The 11,827-nt window shown below is 41.8% G+C and overlaps 1 long non-coding RNA gene across 2 annotated transcripts; it reads right to left on the bottom strand.

The window, feature by feature from the left end:
• Positions 1 to 370: 370 nt before the first annotated feature.
• Positions 371 to 5,267, bottom strand: LOC124860412. 2 transcript variants are annotated; one of them, XR_007036347.1, is made up of 3 exons: positions 5,022 to 5,267; positions 1,703 to 1,772; positions 371 to 1,511 (listed from the first exon to the last, which is right to left on the bottom strand). It is a non-coding gene; the product is annotated as an uncharacterized LOC124860412 (long non-coding RNA). The 2 variants fall into 2 exon arrangements; XR_007036348.1 differs by having other exon boundaries at positions 371 to 1,772.
• Positions 5,268 to 11,827: the final 6,560 nt, after the last annotated feature.

Below are 11,827 nucleotides of genomic sequence, written 5' to 3'. Positions count from 1 at the left end.
ATAAATGTTAAAATTTCAGGTTGTGTTGTGAAAGTTTAACACACAGTCATGGAAAATAGACAACCTTGGGCAAAGCAGTGGCACAGGGGTAAAGCGCGTGACCCATTTCTGGAGGCTAACGTTGCCGTCACAGGTTTGAGTCCCAGCCCGTTGACGTCTGCTTTTAACATTTATCAATTACCTACTGTAGGTGTTAACTTCAGAACCTTTATGTTGTGAAAAATTAGATTGGACATTTCTGATTGCAAGATGGGTACCCTTCCCTCTGTGCCACACTCACCATATTTATACATGATCTTATTTGCATAACACATTTCCTGTTGCCTTTGATTGCCACTGAAATTTTGCATCAGAGAGAGATTTACACTCAGAATTTTTAAACTGCTTTATTAGAAAAACAAAATAGAGGTTTTACATACAAAATGATTAAAAAAAACATGTTTTGTAACTAATAGTGATCCACTTGTCACTAGATCTTGATTTTCTGTAATAAACACCTTTTTTTATTGTTGGGGAATTGAATATGAGAAAGCACAGAACAAAAATAACAATCCTATTATTTAAACTATTTTCTTTATTCTGTCAAAACCAAAGACATTACAAGTACAATTGGCAGTTATATGCAGGTAAAATACAAGGAACCTGAAACACTTTGTCTTTTTTCAGATTTATCTTTGTTGCCAGCCTTTTTAAATTTTCTTCTTTACAGCACACAGAAATCATGGTATTAATTCTTAATACTTGTTAAATACTAAATGCCTCTGGGCATGGTGAGAAGCCTCGCCCCCAAGATCAGTATTTCCAGGAATCCCCCTTTCTGTTAAGTGAAGGGATTCCTGGGAAAACTGGACCCCAGAGAAAAGGGTAATCAAAAAACAAGGGTGGCTGTTTAGAATTGTACTTCCAAACAAAAAACGATGTGACTTAAGTTTTTTTCTGTCCTCAACAGGAGTTTATATGCAAGAAAGAAGCAATACAAACAGAAAATATGACAGAATGGTTCTCTCGTTAAATCTCCATGGGTTCCAGATCCTCTTAGAGAAACATATCACAGTCCCAAAGACCATGATAGATGCTGCTTCCTTATTTTGACATACTTCAACAGGTCTGTCTGTCCTCCGTCCCGAGCTACAGTGCTTCATCTCAGACTACCAACTGACCAGAGATGCAGCACTGCACCATGGGCCACAGGGATAAGCAGCAGGCCAACAGGTGCAGAACATTTATTTCTGGCTTTTAATCAAATGAAAACAAAAAAAAAGTAAAAAACGTCAAAGTTTGAATATCGCCTCTATGTTAAAGTAAAAAAGACTGCAGTAATGTACAAATGTGTCAAGAGAAGACAGGGATAATCTTCATTTCCACAGGCTTTACTGATGATGCAAGGGATTACATCCTGTAGCTGCTCCCTTTTAGATGACAGCTGGCCGAGGAAGTAGGTGACTCTTGGATCTACACAGCAGGAAGCGGATGATGGATGGGTTGTAGAGGTTCTGGTTTTTCACTTCTTTCTAAAAGTAAGCAGAATACAGTAGGTACACCACTTCTTCTCATTTATGTTCCAAAATGAAGCAGGAAGTGTGTTTGTAGGTACAAATAAAGACCTATTTAGTCCTAATCAAAATCAAATAACATAATGCTTTAAAATATTACCTTCTCCATTGGAAGAGCTGCATTTCTGAACGAGGAATAAATCCCTTACCTTCATCCTCTGCTGTTATGTTTTGCTGTCCCTGCAGACTGTTGGCCCATCTCAGCCAACATCTCAACATCTTAGAAACAACACAGAGCAAAAAGCTATTCATTTGCAGGCATTTCTGATGAAAAAGCTTTTTGTTTGTGTAAATGGCCTTTACACCCCAGTTCTTATATAGATGACACAAGGAATGACATCACCAGTCTAGAGAGAAGAAAAGACTAAATGAGAAAGGGTTCTTACTAGAGTTATTTGACTCTTTTTGGTAAAAATCTAGTCTGCCCTTATATGGCAGTTTTTGTATTTTAAAGACCTTGAAAAAGGGATTGCTGCATATGATAAACATTCCCTCTTCCATGCTGTGATTGCTTCCACTAACAGCCAGCCCCCGCCTTCCTCCCCACAGTTAACTACATACATTCCCTTTTCAAGTCACAGTGTTCAGAAATGCTGTTCAGGCAACTTAACGAGAGGAAGCCTTTATCTTCTTTAGTCTTATTCCATCTGTTCTGGGCAAAACAAGGCCTTATTAAGAAGAAATAAGTCTGATGGACAAACACACACACACATTCTGTCTGGGAATGCCACACATGGCTGTTTCTATGTGATGTGTGTTACAACTTGCTTTCTTTTACATAAGTGTCCTTTAACATCTCAAGTTAATTCAAGCAGCCTTCCTTATTTGTATCTTTGTGGGAGTTGCTAACATTATTGCAATGGTTCACACAAACTCAAATTTTTCCATCTGTTGAATTGAATTTCTAGCTAAGGAAAATTGTTCCACTGTCACCAGAGCTGGAAGGTCAGTTATTCCTTATCCAGGCTGTACACAAGAAAACGTCGGCATGAGGCAACAGTAGCTAATGATGCATGACCAGACAAACTTTATATATCTGAGAAGATAAGATCTATAAAAGCATTTTAAGAGGAAAGACTGGGAGGATAAGATTTCAATCTTTCCTTTTTTGGCCACAGTTTGGAATGGTTTGTGTTTATACAGACTGTGATAAGAGTCAGAGCCATCTCTCCTCCAAATCCAAACATTGCCTAATATGGTCGTCCTTCTCATTTCTTCTTGTTCTTTAAATCTTACACAGGAAGCGCATTGTACTGTACTCTGCCAGTCACCTTGTTTCTGCTCATTTCTCTTTTCTCCATTCTATTCACATAGACACAGATCAAGAACGGCTTGACATGTGTAGAAATCTGGTTTAATCATTGTTAATGTTTTAAATCAGAATGACAAGCAAAGACGAACAGACAAAGATGGACCAATTGTCATTTTCTGACCTGATATCAGTGACAGTCTATCTATAAACAGTTCCATGAATTCATATCAAATGATCATATAAATGATCTTAGCTGTTGCTGGTATCTACTGGTGTTTCACTGAAAGAAAGTTGTATTTATTTATTTATATAATGGCATATCCTGGAATGTTGCAGACAACTCCCACATACAGAACGTTTTCAAATATTTTTTTTTAAGTGGGATGATATTTACTGGAGTATATTTTCCTTAACCTCTTTCATTCCAGTATATTCTGCTCTCAACTTGCCCATCCCCCTACATGTGAAAATTATCCTGGGAATGGCACTCTCCTAATCCCACGGGGGGGGAATGGTGTCGAGGGTTATGAGAAAGTTTTTGGATTGTAGTACCCTTCAGGATTTAGACCTTTCAGTAAATAAATACAGCACTTCCTTTTCTCTCTCTCATGTCCATCTCAGACACAGTAAGACTGCAGCTTCTGGCTACTGACAGTTTAAAGACTTTTGGGACATGGACAGCATGTGGGAGTATAAGGAAAAATGATTGACCTTCTCCAAATTCCTATCTACACAAAAGGGGAGTATTCTTTGGGAAGAGAGGGAGATCCTGCTTTGATAGTGTTAGCTTGCTCAATAGCTGTAGAACTTGTGATGAGATCAATCAGTCTAAAGAGATGGCCTTGTAAATTAGGAAGATAGGACCAGAGAAGGTTTCTGTTTCTCAGATCATTGGTCCCCAATCCTCATCTCAGGTTCCACTGTCCTGCATATCCTGCAAATTTTTGATCTGTACCTCCTCCAGGACTCCTAAATTAAATGACATCATGATACTTCACCAGTGGCATCTAATTTATTTAAATCAGGTGTCTAAGACCAGAAAAATGTCTAAAGGAGGGATCCAGTTTCAGCTGTCAAAAGATGTCCTGTATGTTTTAAATGTTTCACTGGTTCAGCACATCTAAATCATGCTCAGGATGTAATCTGGACATTATTTCAGTTGTGTTGGAGCAAGGAAATATCTAAAACACGCAGGACATTAGTGCTTGTTGACTGGTCTTGTACACCCCTGATCTGTAGCATGCAGGACAGTGCTTAGATAACAATAATAAAAGGTCCTGTTTGTTAAAATGAAACATTTGATCGTAATAAATGATGGATCTTTAGATCAATGAGCAGTACAAATGAAGTCATACTTATAAAGTGAGAGGTTGTTACTAATAAATTTAAGAGTTCAAATGCAAAGACAAATAAGAAGAGCAAACACAAGTGCAGGTTCTGATATTGCACGTAATGGTCCTAAATCACAAGTTGTAGTCATAGTGTCAACAATGAATAAATTCAGTAAAAAGGTTATTTCAGTGGCAGCATTCAGCAAACTCACACTTAGGCAGGCAGGATTGTGGCCAAGAAAACTAAAATGTATTCCTTTTAATTTAGTAATATTTGTCCTTAGAACATTAACAATAGTCATCCAACAGAGGACGATATCTGAGCAGGTTCTGTTGATATCCTAAGATTATCAGTTTTGGTATTAGTTCCAGGGGTTTGATTAAATAGTCAAATTTAAAATATTTTTTCATAGATGCTGATGCCTTGTTTGTATGTGCTTAATTATGCCTTTCTATTACATCTAATGATGAATGTGCACAGACCAGGACACACAGGACTCTATAATAGTAGGGTTTACAGCAGAAACATCTACAGAAGCTGTTATTGGACATGTTTTAAGAAGACATGCAATCGCTTTTTAGCTTTTTCTACCAGCAAAGGAAATGGGTTGTCAGTAATTGTTATATTGGGTCGGAAAAATCTGACAGTGAAGAGAATTGTTTGTTGTCATCTGTTACTCCAGGATTCACTCAATGAACCAACACATGATCATGCTGTTTATCTCATTTTTGTTTTTAAATCTTTACTTTGAAATAGATATTTCTAATGGGAAATAAGCTGAGAAAATGCTGGAAGATAATATTGTATTGCTAGTAAAAACAGTATTTAAGGTATCAAGCCTAAAATGTTTGACTATCTAATTTGGAGAAATGTTGTGATCATACCTGAATTTTTGCTGCAGGTCAGCAGTGGTGCTGTTGAAAGTTTTCCTCTGGAGCCAGATGAGTTGTGCACTGCTGTCTTCTCTGACTCTTTACTGGTATTGCTAGTTGAAGACAACCACATTTACATGTTTTTCTTTAAAACAGTGGCTTTGCCTGCAGGCCGAAGCTAATTAAACAAAGAGAACATTTTAAAAAATCAAACGTTTTACATTAAACACAGCAACGATCAGAGGATATTGTGTCAGACGGCTGCTTTCTGGTCTTTGTATGTGCCTCTTTTATGAAGCAGCTGAAACCCCAGTCCAGCCATTCCAATATTACCTTGTATGGATGCTGAAGGGTGGGATTTAGAGCAGGGAACCCCCCCTCCAGATATGACTGTTAGGCTGACTATACGAGAACAAAGATTCCCCAATGGATGTAACATATTTCAGGGAAATATGGAGAAACTACAGAACAAGAGATTAAAATGAAATTAGCTACCAGGACAGAAGACAGACAAATGGGGGAAAAAAAAGGAAGAACAGTGTTATAAAGAGAGTCTGGAGGAAAGAAGGCAAAAAGAGAAGGGCAGAAATAGTGATAAGAAAAAGAGGTTAGGATTTTTCTGTTTCATTTAAACTTTACCTGTTTCTGCCCCTTCTGGGTGATGTTTGATCTGCATTTTAAAGAAGCTGCAGATATGTGCTTTTTATTACCTTTGCTCTTGCTGTATGACAATGTATGTTTTTTCAATAACACCTCAGCGCTATTAAGTTACAACCTACAGACTCAACTACATTTAGATTGGACAAAGCATTTTTCAAACACAAGCAGAACAGAGTACAACCAAGTTTCTCTCAGTCAATAATAGCCACTTTCACCAGTGACACCTTCCAGACACATTAAAGCAGGTCCAGCTGTGTGTGGAGAGCTGGTGTTTAACAGTTCTCACACACACATTATACATACACACCAAGTGTACTATCAGCTTTTCTAACTTAATGTGTCTAAAACAGTGCAGCACCTAAAACAATGAATAATTTATTAGCTGTTGAATCACAGCAGGCTGACATGTGGTCCCACAGATCTTAAAAGGTTTAATGTGTGGAACCAGCACAAGTTTTCTCTACTTTTAAGAATAGAGGCCCAGGCTGATGGAGGATTTTTAATTTGCACTACATAAACAGCCCCCTCTACTCTTGTCTTTTCCTTGTGAGGTATTTATAGGTGGCTACCATAAACTTCATGTCTTTTCTCCATTTTTCCTTTGAAACTTATTTTCTGTTGTGTTTGCTTCAGTGTCTCTCTACTGATGCCATAAAAGGGGCCTGCTGGGACTTGCTCTGACTCTCTCCGTTTACTCTTTGGTTTGTCTCTTAATAAGGTCATGTTTGGGGATAATTGACCATTTAAAGAAACTGACTGGCCTGAACTGTTAACAGTTGCAATGAAGCATATTAGAAAGGCACACCCTTTTTCTGTCTTCACAACGAGCCAATACAAACCTAACTCAGGTCTAACCTGTAGAGATAACCACTATTGTTTAAAATTAATCCTGAACCCTAATGTTGTCCCCTAAGAAATTAGAGTGTGGCTACCTGTTTTTTCACAATACAAATATAGAGTGACTCCAGCCCTCAGCCCTCTACTTTACCAGCTCATAAACGCAATCCTACTTGTGGCCATCATCTGTAGATCCATACAGTGTCTTGATATCTCAGTGAATCTCACAAGATGTGTATTTTATTAGATTGATTTGTCCATGGTGCACCCTGCCTCTCGTCCATTGACCACTGGAGATAAGCACCAGATAAGGCAGTGCATAAGCGGGTATAGACAATGTAGGGATGGATGGATTTCTGGATGTAAATTTGGATCAATTTGTTGATTAAAGTATTTTGAGAAGACATTTGTTGTGACTACAATTTCCTGTAGTATTCCTTCCAACAACATTAATTACACAACTCTGTAGAAGCCTCTGTCCTGTCCAGCTTCCCATCCTGTGTACTGTTCATGACCAATGGATTCTAAACAGGAATTGTGAGGGCCTGTTGTGTAGAAACTATTTAAAGATGTAATATAAGTTGCAGTGAGTGAAATAGCAATAGATTATGCAGGCTGACAGGGGGATGTGCAGAGTTTTACTGTGTTTGCATTCTTTGATGGATGTATACCAGTCAGATTAACTGGAACACTGTGTCTCAAGGTTTGAAAATGAGACAGAGAGTATTACTCTGTCTTGTTACATTCTATCTTGTCAAAGCAGGAAGACCAAAGTGGAGTGGAAGCAGAATGAGTAAAAGTCCACAGCTTCTTCTGGGGCAGGAAGCTGCCAAAAACCAGTTGACCCTGTCTGCTTTCTGTCAGAATCAGCACTAATTTGTTTTGTAACTTTACAAAAACATTACAAAGAGAATGCTTAAAGAAACATTTACATTTCAGCAGTTAAATGCCTGTGTTCATCTTGATGTTTGATCAGAACAGATAAAGGTGGTGGAGCAAAGGAATGGCATGTATTGCAAAGAGAAAAGGTCAAAGGCCTTCTTGTGTAGAAAGGTGATAAGAAGCACATATTTTTCTATACCATAAGAATATATATGAAGGAATACAAGTACAAGACATTATCCTTCAGTAAACAAAGCTGGTTTTTGTAGCACTGTAACGCTCAGTTAGCTGGTAGTTAGTAGTTTGTAGAGTATTTATTTTTTTCTCAGAAGGATGACATTGACCCTTTATTTTTTTTTGAAGATCTTCTAAATAGACTTTGCTCAAAGTGTTCCTTAATATGCTCATTACAAATGTTCCATAGTTTAGTATCTTCAAAGAAGCAAAGAAAATCTGAATTGAGGATTATGCAATAGCTCAAACAGGGACAAACAGAGCCACCTCAGCAAACAATCCAAATTTAAAGCTGTACTTATTTGAATGTTTTAATTTGGTTGACAGGCAGAGTTCCTGCACCAGCCTTAAATGGTACCAACAAACAATATGAGTTGTAGCAGAACAGAGTAATAGGGTCATTGAGGTCACAAGTCACTAACCTATCCCTCCCTCCATCCTGTCCATTGTCCAGGTTGATGTGAATATCTATCTATCTCCTCCCTCCCCCCCATCCGTCCTTCCGTCCGTCAGTTCGTCCCCAGGCACATCAGCCTAGAATATGAGCAGCGCTCTTCAACACCCTGGCATAGGTCTTACCAGGGAGACTGAGGAGTGTGATCCCCTGAATTTGGAACACACCCTCCGGTCCAGAGACCACCATCCCAGTCTGCCAGTCCAGAGGTACTGTCCCCGACCACCACGCAATTGTGAAAAGGTGAAGAGCCACTTTGAGTATTTTGAGATTGGGCTGTTGAGGTCTCCACCTTCGTCTGTTGGCCAATCCTCTTCGCACCCATACCTCATGGATCCCCTTGCAGGTGGTGGCCCCACTGGGGGATCTATTTATAGTATTTAGACTATTCTACATTATCTTGTCTAGAGTTTGTATTTATGCATATATATATATATATTTTTTTTTTAAATGACATTTAAAGCCGTCTCTACACACCACAGGGTCCCTAAGCAAGAGGGACACCTGAGACCTACATTTAAATTTCAATTAAGGACATATGCACCAGAGTTATGCTAAAGAAGAATGGCAATCATTAATTAATATTTTTATACACATTATGTATTATTTACAGCACTATATTTAAAGGAATAAATGTATATGTTGTTGTGATTATTAATTTTGTTAAGCATTTACCACAGACAATATCTGTTAGAACAAATTTCTCAAAAAAAAGTGGGTTTTTCTTTTAGGACTATACTAAACTCTCCCATGGCTCTAGGTGACGGGTCAGACAAAGAGGGGTTCAAGAACCCTACATGACAACTACTAAATCGAGGCACGTGACGTCGCCCAGTACGGCGGAGCCGGGGTCCCACCCTGGAGCAAGGCCTGGGATCGGGACTCGTCGGAGATTGCCTGGTAGCTGGGTTGCTCTTCGCGGGACCCGGCCAGGCCAAGCCCGAACGAGAGACGCGAGGCCATCCCCCAGTGGGCCCACCACCTGCAGGGGGAACCGTGAGGGACCGGTGCAAAGAGGATTGGGCGGCAGATGAAGGTGGAGACATCGGCGCCCTGATCCCCGGATGCTTAGGCTGGCTCTAGGGACGTGGAATGTCACCTCGCTGGGGGGGAAGGAGCCTGAGCTTGTGCAGGAGGTCAAGAGATATCGACTAGAAATAGTCGGGCTCACTTCCACGCACAGTGTGGGCTCCGGAACCCATCTCCTCGTAAGCACTGCTTTGCCAATACTGTTTATAGTGGGGGTGGGGAGCTGCTGACCTCGACTGGGGACATTATCGGGCGGTGAAAGGAGTACTTCGAGGATCTCCTCAATCCTGCCATGACGCATTCCCTGGTGGAAACAGAAGCTGGAGACTCGGGGTTGGACTCTTTCATCACCCAGGCTGAAGTCACCGAGGTGGTTAAAAAGCTCCGCGGTGGCAGGGCTTTGGGGGTGGATGAGATCCGCCCTGAGCACCTCAAGTCTCTGGATGTTGTGGGGCTGTCATGGTTGACACGCCTCTTCAACATTGCCTCTGGACTGGTAGAATGGGGTGGTGGTCCCCCTTCATAAGAACCGGAAGGTGTGTTCCAACTACAGGGGGATCACACTCCTCAGCCTCCCTGGTAAGGCCTACGCCAGGATATTGGAGAGGAGAGTCCGGCCGATAGTTGAGCCTCAGCTTCAGGAGAAGCAGTGTGGTTTTCGTCCCGGCCGTGGAACATTGGACCAGCTCTATACCCTCTACAGGGTACTCGAGGGTTCATGGGAGTTTGCCCAACCGGTCCACATGTGTTTTGTGGACCTGGAGAAAGCATTCGACTGTGTCCCTCATGATGCCCTGTGGGCGGTGCTCCAGGAGTATGGAGTTGGGGGCCCTTTATTTGGGGCCATCCGGTCTCTGTACAAGCGGAGCAGGAGTTTGGTTCACATTGCCGGCACTAAGTTTGACCTGTTCCCAGTGCATGTTGAACTCCGGCAGGGCTGCCCTTAGTCACCGGTTCTGTTCATAACTTTTATTGACAGGATTTCTAGGCGCAGCCAAGGGCCGGAGGGGGTCTGGTTTGGGGACCAGAGGATTTCGTCTCTTCTTTTTGCAGATGACGTGGTCCTACTGGCCCCCTCTAGCCAAGACCTACAGCATGCGCTGTGGCGGTTCCCAGCAGAGTGTGAAGCGGCTGGGATGAAGATCAGCTCCTCCAAGTCAGAGGCCATGGTACTCAACTGGAAAAGGGTGGCTTGTCTTCTTCAGGTCGGAGGGGAGTTCCTGCTTCAAGTGTTTAAGTATCTTGGGGTCTTGTTCACGAGTGAGGGAAGAATGGAGCAGGAGATTGACAGACGGATCGGTGCGTTCCGTGTATATATATGGTCAGCGATCGTGGTGAAGAGAGAGCTGAGCCGAAAAGCAAAGCTCTCAATTTACCGGTCGGTCTACGTTCCTACCCTCACCTATGGCCATGAACTTTGGGCCATGACTGAAAGAACGAGATCCCGGATACAAGTGGCTGAAATGAGCTTCCTCCGTAGGGTGGCCGGGCACTCCCTTGGAGATAGGGTGAGGAGCTCGGAGTAGAGCCGCTGCTCCTCCACATCGAGAGGAGCCAGTTGAGGTGGCTCGGGCACCTATACCGGATGCCTCCTGGACGCCTTCCTCGGGAGGCATTCCAGGCACATCCCACCGGGAGGAGGCCCAGGGGACGGCCCAGGACACACTGGAGGGACTATGTCTCTTGGCTGGCCTGGGAACGTCTTGGGCTCCCCCCGGAGGAGCTGGAGGAGGTGTCTAGGGAGAGGGACGTCTGGGCGTCTCTGCTGAGTCTGCTGCTCCCGCGACCTGGTCCCGGATAAAGCGGAAGACGACGAGTACGGGTACTATACTAAACTCTAAACAATTAAGAACAACAACAAGAACCAGGTCTAAAACCAACCTAATAGATAACACTGAACAACTGTGAACAACTTTATTTTTTGTCAACCATCGGTTCAGGAGACGTTTACGGACTTTAGCTTGGACTACTGCAGCAAACAGATCTTCCATGTCTAAAGACCTGCGAATCTTGCGTTCGATTGACATCAGAGCCAGTCCTCTGAGCCTCTCTTGTTACATGGATGATCTCATATAAGATTTGATCAGTTTTTAAAGCCGAGAAGCTCCTTTCTCCTGATGCAACAGTGACTAGAAGGGAAGGAGGTTACACAGTGCTAGTCTGAGATTACAGTATAAGTCTAGAAGCTGCTCACTGTAAATATTATTTAACATGTCTAGTGAACAGGTGGAAACATGGTCTGATTGGGTGTGGATGGCTGATCTGACCTCCAAAACTAAGTCTTCTGCTTCAATGTCTTGAAGTGTTTTTTCAAGGCTTTTGCATCTTTCTTGCAGTTTTTCCTCCTTAATTTTTTGTCTCATGTAGTCCGTGGAGAAGAGAAAACTGTACAGTGTATACATATCTTCCATTTTTACAAAATGGTCATTGAGACTTCTCAGGGCTGTATCCACTAAAGGTAGAAAGAATTCCCTTCTGAATGCCTCATCTGAAATGTTTATCATTTCTTGTTCTGCTGACTCAGAATGAAATGTTTTGGTGTTCTTTTTATCCTTTTCTCATTAAGCTTTTTTTCAATATCTAGCTCCTCTGCAATGTCCACTGCATCTGTCTGACAGGACGACAGGCCACTCTCCTTAAAATGCATGAGGTAGGCTCTTATACCTTCTATCTCTCTTGTGTTTCCAAAGAGTAACTTGGACTTTGCAGAACTTTGCTCGTT

The sequence above is a fragment of the Girardinichthys multiradiatus genome, chromosome 23 (assembly GCF_021462225.1).
Source record: "Girardinichthys multiradiatus isolate DD_20200921_A chromosome 23, DD_fGirMul_XY1, whole genome shotgun sequence".
Classification (NCBI taxonomy): Eukaryota; Metazoa; Chordata; class Actinopteri; order Cyprinodontiformes; family Goodeidae; genus Girardinichthys; species Girardinichthys multiradiatus.
Note: the sequence above shows the minus strand (reverse complement) of the source record. Positions and strands in the feature narration are given on the sequence as shown.